This window comes from Lygodium microphyllum, chromosome 24, assembly GCF_053477565.2.
Source record: "Lygodium microphyllum isolate KBCC chromosome 24, Lygodium_microphyllum_v1.1.10, whole genome shotgun sequence".
NCBI classification, from domain to species: Eukaryota; Viridiplantae; Streptophyta; class Polypodiopsida; order Schizaeales; family Lygodiaceae; genus Lygodium; species Lygodium microphyllum.
In genome coordinates this window covers 15,932,112-15,944,160 of record NC_141158.1, presented here as the reverse complement: position 1 = coordinate 15,944,160, position 12,049 = coordinate 15,932,112, and positions in this window count along the sequence as shown.

The window sequence follows — 12,049 nt, the reverse complement described above, 5'->3', positions numbered from 1 at the left end:
ATGGGATTTCTTCAGTGTTGTTGGATTCTTTTCACGATGTTGTTGGTTTGTCCTACTTACTCTTTGCCGACCTTCTTACATCTTATGATGTAGATGAAGTACTTGCTTTTGTATCTCTGTGTTGGTGCTTCTAGAGACTGGCTCATGGTTTTTGGTTGTGGATGATGCCGGATGATATGGAAGAACTTGAGTTGGTGGTAGGACTTGCACTGGTTGAGGATGCAAGTTTGGTGCTTGCAGAAGTTTGCTTTTCTTCTTGGTTTGCTCATGTATGCATTTCTGTGAGAAAAAATGATATGATTATTATTATTATTATTATTATTAGAGAAGAAGTCGTGTTTGAGAACTTGCTTGTTACGTAGATTATATTGCTAAATGGATCAGGGTTGGACCCATGTTTCTAAGTGTAGACCTCTCGTTCAGTAGTATGTGACCTTCTCGATCGTTATTGTAGGATTGTCACGACCATGATTGTAATGGTTATTTTTCATATAATCTTCTAGTGTGTCTTTGCCTTCTTTTTTCGTGACTTCTACCAACTAGTTCAGCGAGATGTTAAATTTGTAGTGCAACAGCTCAATTGGATATATTTTGATGTCGTTTGTTCTTGTGTCCACATAAGCACTTAGGCCATGCTTATTTATAGCGGATTGTCAACCAAGTCTTCGTACTCAAGTTCAAATCTATCAACTATGTCTTTGAGGAATCCTACATGTTAAGGGCACATGACTTAGCATTTTTGTTTGAAGTAAAAGTGAAGGTTACATAGTTTGTAAGAGGTTGTGTACTAATTACAATCTTGTCATCTGATGTGAGACGTTGCTCATTGTTGAGAATTTGAATGCATCGCTACAACATATAGACCCAATAGCAACGTTTAAAGCGATGGAATTATTCATGGAAAAAATTACCCCCGTCATCGCTATTCGCGTCGCTATTAGCGACACGATCGATTCGTCGCTATTTGTGTTGCTATAAGCGCCGCTATTTGCGTCGTTATTAGCGTCGCTAATTGGGTTAGCGACGCCAATAGCGACACTTATAGCGACGGTTGTAGAGTAAATTTTTGATACAAATAGCGACAGTTACATAGGGGAAAAAAAAATTAGGTGGCAGGGCTGTACCATTGATCTTCTGCTCACTCCAGCTTATTCCAAACTTGTTCAAGTCTTTTTGGGGGAGCATTTGGACATCTGTAAGAGTTATACCATGGTGTTGGAGCCAGAAACACTTATATAGGGAGTGGTAGTGTCTTTAAGCTCTACTTCTTCCTTCTTGTTTTTACCTACGTCTAAGTCATCTTCTATCTCTTCTTTCTTGTCTTCACCCTCAATCTCAATGGATGGAGGTGTTTTAAGATCAAAAGAATCAAGCTCATCCTCCCCCTTCTCAAACTCCATTTCTTGAGCTTAGGCTAGTTGCTGTACTCCAAGTAGATCCCTGAAACGAACGAATTTCTCTTTACCAAGCGATTTGGTAAAGATATCAGCTACCTGGTCTTCTGTCTTCACATGAAGTAGATCAATCTATCTTGCAAGTACCATTTCTCTAATGAAATTGTAATGAATCTCTATGTGTTTGGATCTAGTATGATAGACAAGGTTGCTAGCTAGCATCTATATACACCTCAGGTTGTGTACATAACCCTCACTCTACTCCATGTATACCTCTTCAAGCAAGTCACCATTCAGGAATGCATTTTTGACATCCATTTTTCATAATTTTCAGCCCTTAGAAGCCGCTAATGCAATGGCTATCTTCACCATTTCCATCTTGGCAACCGAACTGAAAGTCTCCTCATAATCTAGGCCATATTGTTGTGCATATCCCTTTGCAACGAACCGGGCTTTATACCTTTCCAACGAACCATTCAACTTGCATTTCTCTTTATAAACCCATTTACTTAAAGACATCGAGTACCTCATCCTTGTACTTCCGAATGTACAGCCATGTGTATCAGTTGAAATCATCTATCCAACCGACATTAGATTCTTGTAAATTTTGTTCTAACATTTGTCGAATCAACAATAGATTCTTGGTAATAGAAGGTACATGTAGTACATCATGTAGGCTCTTCTTTCTATTGTCATAGCTGCAGCAGTCTACCTTCCTACTAGTGGGCCGTCCCGCACTCGTGCCCAAAATCTTTCCATTCCTTTCAGCTCTAAGTCTTGCATGACTTCTCGAACAATGTCCCTATGAAAAGACCTTTTCAGGATGAGAAGCTCGTATCCGCACTGCATTCTCCTTATCTCTCGAAGGGCGATAATGCCCGGTTTCTATCTCCTCTTCTTCTCTGGTGGTCGTTGTGCTCTATGGGGAGCACCTGTTACTGCACTAGAGGAGGCTCCATCTTGTGCTCTAGGTGGCGGGCTTTGGCATGAGGCCTTCCCATGGCCGAGAAACGAGGACATGCTTGCTTGGTGCCTACTATACAAGCTCGAGGAGGACAAGATGGAGAAGAGACAGGGGTTGGGGGTTCCCTCCTTCTCCTTTGTAGTTGTCCCCTCTCTTTTAGTGGATGCGGTGGCAGTGGCAATGGTAGTGGCAGTGGCAGCCTCTCTCTCTCTCTCTCTCTCTCTCTCTCTCTCTCTCTCTCTCTCTCTCTCGTGTTGATCTGTCTCCCTTCTTCTCTCTATACATCTCTTCATCAACAAAAAGAAAGAGAGAAGTAAAGAAAAGAGAAAAACAAAGAGAGAAGAGATAATGCATTTACCTCAAAGCTTGAAGAAAAATCCTTTCGCGCTTCTCTCCTTCTTCTTATTCTCCTTCACAGGTTCCCTCCTTTTTCTTTGCAGGTCCCCTCTCTTTTTGTGGTGGATTGGTGGTGGCAGTGATGTCTCTCTCTCTCTCTCTCCCTTGCGCACGTTGATCTCTCTCACTTCTTCTCTCTATACACTCTTCATCAACAAAAAGAAAGAGAGAAGTAAAGAAAAGAGAAAAACAAAGAGAGAAGAGATAATACACTTACCTCAAAGCTTGAAGAAAAATCCTTTCGTGCTTCTTTCCTTCTTCTTCTTCTCCTTCACGGGTTCCCTCCTTCTTCTTTGCAGTTGTCCCCTCTCTTTTTGTGGTGGATTGGTGGTGGCAGCGACCTCTCTCTCTATCTCTCTCAATCTCCCTTACGCACGTTGATCTCTCTCGCTTCTTCTCTCTATACACTCTTCATCAACAAAAAGAAAGAGAGAAGTAAAGAAAAGAGAAAAACAAAGAGAGAAGAGATAATGCACTTACCTCAAATCTTGAAGAAGAATCCTTTCGTGCTTCTCTCCTTCTTCTTCTTCTCCTTCACGAGTTCCCTCCTTCTTTGTAGTTGTCCCCTCTCTTTTTGTGGTGGATTGGCGGTGGCAGCGACTTCTCTCTCTCTCTCTTTCTCTCTCTCTCTCTCTCTCTCTCTCTCTCTCTCTCTCTCTCTCTCTCTCTCTCTCTCTCCCTTGCGCACGTTGATCTCTCTCACTTCTTCTCTCTATACACTCTTCATCAACAAAAAGAAAGAGAGAAGTAAAGAAAAGAGAAAAACAAAGAGAGAAGAGATAATGCACTTACCTCAAAGCTTGAAGAAGAATCCATTCGTACTTCTCTCATTTTTTTCCTCCTTTAGGAGTTCCTTCCTTCTCCTTTACACTTGTCTCCTCCCTCTTCGTGGATGATGGCAATGGCGGCGGCCTCTCTCTCTCTCTCTCTCTCTCTCTCTCTCTCTCTCTTGCTTGTTTACAAACCTGTAAAATGCTATGCTCGGGTTTTGACACTTTTTTATGAAGCCCCTCTCTCTCCCGTTTTTTATTTCTCTCCATCTCTCTCTTCCTTCCCCTCCCTTCTTCTCTCTATTTCTCTCCCTCTTTCCCTTCCCACTCTCACTCAACTTATATCGTTGCAAAGACAATCAAAGATAGAAAATAGAAAGCTTAAGAAACAAAGATATTGAAAGAAATGTTACACCACCTCTCTTTATCTCTCTCTCCCCCCTCTCCCTTTACTTTTCTTTCTTAACATTCTCTCTCATTCTCTCATTGTTTTCCTATTTCTCTCTCCCTCTCTCTCGCTCTCTATTTTTTCTCTCTATCTCTCTTTCTCCCTCTCTCTCTCTTCTTTTCACTCTCCTTCCTCTCTTTACCTCACCCTTCTTTTTTACCTCCTCCTCCTCTCTTCCTTCCCTCTCCCTCTCTCTATTTCTCTCCCCCTCTCTTTCTCTCTCTATTTCCCTTTCTTTGTTTCCTCTCTCTTTGTTTCTCCCCCCTCTCTCTCTCTTTGCTTCTCTCACTCATCCTCCTCTCTCCCTCCCTTCATCTGTCATTTCTCTCTTCCTCTTTCTCTTTGTTTCCTTTCTCTCCCTCTTTCTCTCTTCCTCTCCCTTCATTCTTCTCCCTCCCTTCCTCCCTCCCTTCCTCCCTCCCTCTCTTTCCATGTATCTCTTTGCAAAGAAAAACAAAAAAAGAAAACAAGAGAACAAAAAAAAAGAAGCAAGGAGAGGCAATGCACCTATCTCAAAGGCCTGAAGATGAAACCCTTTGTACCTTCTCTTTGCACTTTCCCTCCCTTCTCCCTTGCACACTTCTCTTTCTTCTTCATGTATAGCGGCGGTGGCGGTGATGATGGTGATGAGCTCCTCCCCCCCCTCTCTCTCTCTCTCTCTCTCTCTCTCTCTCTCTCTCTCTCTCTCTCTCTCTCTCTCTCTCTCTCTCTCTCTCTCTCTCTCTCTCTCTCTCTCTCTCTCTCTCTCTCTCTCTCTCTCTCTCTCTCTCTCTCTCTCTCTCTCTTCCTCTTCCTCTCTCCCTCTCTTCCTCTCAAAGCTTTAAGCTCTCTCGCTCTCTCTTTCATTCTTTCTCGCAAATGTTTTCTCGACAAATGTTACGCTCGGGTTTTCGAAACTTTTTCCTCAGACCAGCGTCACTATATGCGTCGTTATTAGCGTTGCTAAAAGTGTCGCTATTAGCATCGCTATAGAAATAGTAATGCTAATAGCGACACTTTTAGCGACACCGCTTTTTTGCGTCGCAAATGGCCGTCTTTATTGCCCCGTTCCCTTGTAGTGCATGTGGCCATCAGTTTCTTAACGTCATTGTATGTTGCAAAGCTATTGACATATGTTGATGGATTTTGCCCAACAACATTTGCCATTCTCATCCAATTTGTCGTTACATACCTATGTTTTTGTGTATTTGTAAGACGATTCTCGAGCGAGCATTGGGTCTCCCTATGGTTTTGAATGTATAGCTAAAATATTTGTACGCATAGGTGAATGTGGTTAAGTGTTATATATATATATATATATATATATATATATATATATATATATATATATATATATATATATATATATATATATATCCGATGGTAAAGGAAATATTCCCTGGCCGACTAGTGGAAGCTCATATGGTAGGTCATTCAGTAGGCTGACCTAACGACCTTTGCAGCCTATAAAAGCTAAACCCCTTCGCAGCCATCACTCACTCATCTTTCACCCAGTCAGAGTTGTTGTTCCAGCTAGCCTTAAGCTCTTCACCTATCTTCTGTCTAGATCGCCATCTAAGCTTCACACAGTGGAAGCGCACGGGTGGACAAAGCCATCTTTGTATCAGTTGTTTGAAGTTAAAGAATTTACTGATTCTCCTCTTATCTGTTGTGTACTCTCTATCTCTTTCTCAGATTCTGTTCGCTGCGCCGTGTAATATTTTACATGGTATCAGAGCCCAGGGGGCTCTAGAGATCCGAGAGCATGCAAGAGGCAAAGGCTTCAACAGCAAAGAGAAACTATGTTGACTTTCGGAAGCGGTGCAGGAGGTGGTGTTGCTTTACCGACTATTCAAACACTGAGGATTCATCCACCAACCTTCAGGGAAGGCAAGTTAGATGGTACAAACTACACCTTGTGGAAGTTCAAAATTACAACTATCCTTGATTCTTATGAGCTTCTGGAGACTGTGCTGGGGACTGACGCAGAACCACAGCCTACCCCCGACCCATCAAATCCTAGTGTGATGATTCCTCTGAATGCAGATCTTTTACGAGCTTGGAAACGAAGGAATGCAGATGCATTGTGTGCCTTAGTTACAAGCTGTTCTGATAGTGTTTTGACTCTGATTCAGCATATAACCAAAGCGTCAGAGGCTTGGAATGTACTAAGGAGTCAGTATGAAACACGAAACCAAACAAGGATTCAAAACTTGGAGAATCAACTAGCAGCGGAGAAGTTTGCTGAAGGAGAGACGGTTGAAGCATTCATCACTCAGATTAAGAATCTGCGCGACCAGATGGCTGGCGCTGGGATACAAAAGACTAGCGAAGAGCTAGCTCGGAGGTGTCTTCGGATTTGTCCACAAAAGTTTGATGGACTAGTAACTGCCCTTAATACTCAGGTGAGACCTCAAGCTTTGACTTTTGAGGAGTTTTGTGCATTATTAATGGAGGAGGAGTTGAGGCTGAAAGCCCGAGAAGGAAGCAACAATGGAGATGCTGCATTCTCTGCCAATGCAAAAGGCAAAGGTGTTTCCTCCACCAAAAATGATAGTGACAAAAAGAAGAAGGGCGGCAAGAAGAAGTTTCAAGGAGAGTGCTTCTACTGCAAGAAGAAAGGACATGCAATTGCAGATTGTCGTGTCAAGAAGGCAGATGAAAAGAATGGTACCCTTAAAAGTAAAGGGAAAGAGACATCCAATACGGCTGAAGCAAAGTTGGAATTATTCATGGCGACCATTGAGGAAGTGTGCTCCTCGGCGCAAGAAGAATCTACCACTGACTCATGGGTGTTGGATAGTGGGGCCTCCCGTCACATGACCAACAAGAAAGGTCTATACAGTTCTATGCAGCCTCTACAAGAATCCATCACTGTGACGGTTGGAAATGATGCTAAATGCCCTGCTGCGGGCACAGGTACTATTTCTTTTGTTGCTGCAAATGGTGAAGTCAAAAAGCTTTCAAATGTGTTATTTGTTCCCGAAATCAGGAGAAATCTCTTATCAGTTTGCTGCCATAACTGATCTTGGTCATGAAGTGAGGTTCAAGAAGACAGGTGCAGAAATTATTGATAGTGCTTGCACAATTGTTGGCAAAGGAGAAAGAAGGAACAACCTGTATGAGCTAAGTGCTCTTACAGCCACCGCTGGAGTGGGCACAAGTAAGCTTTGGCATGAAAGGTTTGGACACATCGGATTTGCAGTATTGAAGGAGATGCAAAAGCAAGGTATGGTTGCTCACCTACCTACAATAACTGAATTGAAGGAACCATGTGAAGCTTGTATGATGGGCAAGAAACACAGAAAGGCATTTCCACAAGAAAGCAAGAATAGAGCACAAGCTCCTCTAGAGTTGGTGCATGTTGACTTGTGTGGTAAGATGCCTACACAGGCCTTGGGGGGATCTTCTTATTTTATGTTGATTGTCGACGACTACAGTAGGAAGATGTGGGTGTACTTCCTTCGTGATAAGGCTCAAGCTTTTGGTAAGTTTAAAGAATGGCTAATACTTGTTGAGAATGAAACAGGGAAAAGTGTGAAGAAATTTAGAACAAATGGTGGTGGTGAGTTCAACTCAAAGGAGTTTAAAGGCTTTTGCAAGAGAAAAGGGATCAAGCGTCAATTGACGACGCCTCACACACCTCAGCAGAACGGTGTTGTGGAATGCAGGAATCGCACCATTGTGGAGATGGCAAGATGCATGCTAAAGGGCAAGGGATTGCCTAACCATTTTTGGGCTGAAGCTGTTAATACTGCAGTCTACATTCTAAATCGGAGCTATACAAAGGCTCTCAAGGGAAAAACACCTCATGAGGCTTACACTGGTAAGAAACCATCTGTCTCACATTTCAGAATTTTTGGATGTGAATGTTATGCACATGTTCCAGATGAGAAGAGAAACAAGTTACAACCAAAAAGCAGAAAATGTATCTTCTTGGGTTATAGTGATGAGCAGAAGGCTTACAAATTATATGACCAAGAGGCAAAGAAGATCATCGCAAGCCGTGATGTGGTGTTCAAGGAGGAGCCGCATACAGTGGAGGAGGAGAAGGCAAGTTTTTCCACTTTATCATCAAGTGAAGAAGTAGTCCACTATGAACCTGTCCCGAGAGTTATCCCTATCCTTAAGGAGGAGGAAGCATCATCTTCAGATGATGAGGAAAAAGTTCACCAACCTGACATCACCCCACCGGAAAACCACGCTGGGTGAAGCAGCTCTATGACCACAATAATCCTATGCCTGCATCTGTTGAGGAGAAGGCAGATGGACCAAGGAGGTCTCAGAGAATAGAGGAGCAAAGGAGGGCTTCTGCTCACATAGTCAATATGGCCTTGATGGTTGAGATTATGAGAGAAGTAAAGGAGCCAACTGACTTAGAAGAAGCACTTGCAGATCCATCATGAAAGGCTGCTATGCAGGCGGAGTATGACAGTATAATGAAGAATGACACTTGGGAGCTAGTGGATCGACCAGCAAAGCGGAAGGTTATTGGCACCAAGTGGATCTGGAAGGTAAAGTACAAGGCTGATGGTACCTTAGAAAAGTACAAAGCTAGACTAGTTGCCGAAGGATTTTCACAAGTTGAAGGGTTTGATTTTCAAGAGTCATTTGCCCCAACTGCTAGAATGACCACTATTCGCACGGTACTTGCAGTGGCTGCCCACAAGAAGTGGCCAGTGTACCAAATGGATGTTAAGTCAGCGTTCTTAAATGGTGACCTCAAGGAGAAGGTGTACGTGGCTCAGCCACCAGGGTTTGAGGCCCCCCATTTTGAGAACAAAGTGTGTAAACTGAAGAAGGCATTGTATGGGCTGAAACAAGCCCCCAGAGCATGGTACCAGCGGATAGATAGGTTCTTTTTAAACCTAAACTTCAAAAGATGTGCCTCGGATGCTAACTTGTATGTTTACAGGGATGGTAAAAAGTCTGTAGTGATTGTCCTATATGTGGACGACCTTCTTATTACAGGTGACTATGAAGATATGATCAACCAAACTCGAAAGGCTTTGAGTTCTGAGTTTGAAATGACAGACTTGGGCTTGCTGACTATTGTTTGGGGATTGAAGTCTGGCAAGAGCCAGGAAAGATCTTCATCTCTCAGAAGAAGTATGCATGGGAGATCTTGAAGGCATTTGGCATGACCGAGTGCAAGGAGATAGCTACACCTATGGAGGTGAATGCAAAGTTATCCGTCGAGGATACATCAGCACTAGCAGACATTGGGAGGTATAGGAGGTTGGTCGGCAGTCTGATCTACTTGTGTAACACCAGACCAGATATCAGTTTTGCTGTTGTTGTTTTGAGCAGGTTCTCAAACAAACCTCATGAGAGTCATTGGAAGGCTGGGATGCGGATGCTCAGATACTTGAAGAAAACTCTTGACTATGGTATCACATACAGTTTCGGAACTTCTCTTGTGGGGAACTGTGACTCAGATTGGGCAGGAGACAATGATTCTAGGAAGTCAGTTTCTGGTTATTGTTTCTCTTTGGGTTCAGGAATTTTCTATTGGATTAGTAAGAAGCAACCAACAGTGGCATTGTCTTCTACCGAAGCAGAGTACAAGGCAGCTTGTTTTGCTGCATGTGAGGCCATATGGTTGAGAAGGATTCTATGGCATATGGGAGTGCAGGATGAAGAACCAACTGTGCTGAGATGTGACAATCAGAGTTGCATCGCCATTGCCAAAAATCCAGTGTTTCATGCACGCACCAAACATATAGAGATCCAGTATCACAATGTGCGTGATTTGATAGAGGATGGGATAGTGGAACTGGTCTACTGTCCAACAGAGGAGAATGGAGCAGATATCTTCACCAAAGCACTTACGAAGGATCTGCTTCAAGTTCATCTTCAGAGACTCGGCATTGGGCCTAGGAGATAGTTCACCTATGGGTGGACATTGAGGGGGGGTGTTAGATATGATCAATGCCCCACCCTCATTAGGTGCTACTAATGATCCATGGTGCTCAAAGTTGTAAGGCCCCCATTATGAGGAGAAGCCAAGTGTGAGCCCGGACATTGGTGGAGTCCTGACTTGTATATCAGATGAGGTCTATGTGACCGGATGGCAAAAAGGTGACCATTGTGGGTCTAATCTTTGGGTTAGATGGAGAGGCTAAGTTGGTAGCAACTTGAGGCACATTGCACTGAGTTGCGTGGTAAGGGAGTTAAAAGGGGCTTCCGCGGCCCCTGGCGCTGGCCCCCCTGGCGGGGGTTCGGGGGCAGCGCCCCCGGCCCGATGGTAAAGGGAATATTCCCTGGCCGACTAGTAGAGGCTCATATGGTAGGTCAGTCAGCAGGCCGCCGACCTAACGACCTTCGCAGGCTATAAAAGCTAAACCCCTTCGCAGCCATCACTCACTCATCTTTCACCCAGTCAAAGTTGTTGTTCCAGCTAGCCTTAAGCTCTTCACCTATCTTCTGTCTAGATCGCCATCTAAGCTTCACACGGTGGAAGCGAACGGGTGGACAGAGCCATCTTTGTATCAGTTGTTTGAAGTTAAAGAATCTACTGATTCTCCTCTTATCTATTGTGTACTCTCTATCTCTTTCTCAGATTCTGTTCGCTGCGCCGTGTAATATTTTACAGAGTCATGGTGTCAAAAAAGGTGTCGATGTGAAGGCAAATCAATCTGAAAGGCCGATGATATGCAAATTTCTTCTTTCGATTACACGAGAGAGTATTACGTATACTAGTCTAGGTGTTGCAAACATGCTTTTTATGTGTAGAAATGCTTTTTGGTTCATTACGGCTCCTTGCTATTTGTGACCGGTGATTGCATATGTGAGTATCAAAGAGAATATGGATTTATGATACCACGTGCTATTTAGTGCCTTTGCATTTGTGCTTGCTGTGCTGTAGGGTGAGTCGTTGGTTTGTTGACTGGATTGTAACTTGGATTCCTGATATCATTTTGTCATTTGATGTTTTGATCTTACACATCGCATGGTTTGGTACACCTATGGTGAGGTCAATGTTTTCAGTTATCATTGTAGTCACACCAACTACTATCTTGTCTATCTCATGGAAGTTCTTATCATGTAGTCAAGTCTGCAATGTTGGCTTGTCATTTGCATTCATCTAAAATTTGATAGTTCGAATCTATTCAGTTATGTAGTATTTGTGTAGAATCTGCTTGTTATAGTTACAAATATCTTTCTTGTGTGTGCATACGATTATTGTTTTTTGGTCGATGAAATCTAAGACATCCTTCTTGTCAATCATGCACTGATGCAAGCATTTTTATATCTCTCGCTTTGTTGGACAATGATGCCTGCTCACTTGTAGAAACTGTAGGAATGGTAGGTCGCATGTGTACCAAATTGAGGTTTGGAGAGAGTGCTACTTTCCATGTGCTCAGTACGATGAGGAGGTGATGTGACATTGTTCCTAGAACTCGATTTGGCAGTTGTTGCAGATAGGCGATAACTATGCAAGATCGCCAAATAGTATTACGAGCTTCTTGCTGAATGGATTGAGCAATAAGCCTTGGCATACACTCACGATTTGGTGCACTATTATATCAAATGTTGTTCTTGTTAACATGGATATCTCATCAATGATGATTGTTTTAGATTCTCTTATTGCAATGTAGTGTTCATCTATCTCTTGCAATTGTATTGGATATTGTTGTGCACATACTAGCATCTTGAACTGGTAGTGGACCATGGTGGATAGGCTGGATAGTTTAGTTACAACTGCTCCTTAGCTTGCTCTCAGCAATATGCTCTTATTCCTACAATGAGGTTGTAACTATAATAGTGTATGAAGAAGCTCTTTCCACCACCTAGTGTGCCACTGATGATGTGTAGACCATATGTCACATTGATGAAGTGATTGTAGACAACTTGTTATTCTACTATCAGAATACTATTAGGAATTGTTCAGAACTCTTTCGTGAGTTGTATCATATTTATTAGTATCAATGCAATGCTACTTTCGTAGTCAAAGCTACTAGAGGTATTGTGAATGTTGTTGGGTTGTCTTTGATGAAAGCAATTTTTTGAATGATCATGTTCATCAGTTGGTGGGTTCAACAAGTTTCTTTGTGTGTAGTTCTGTGATGAACGTTTCGAGGTCTTTCTTATTGGA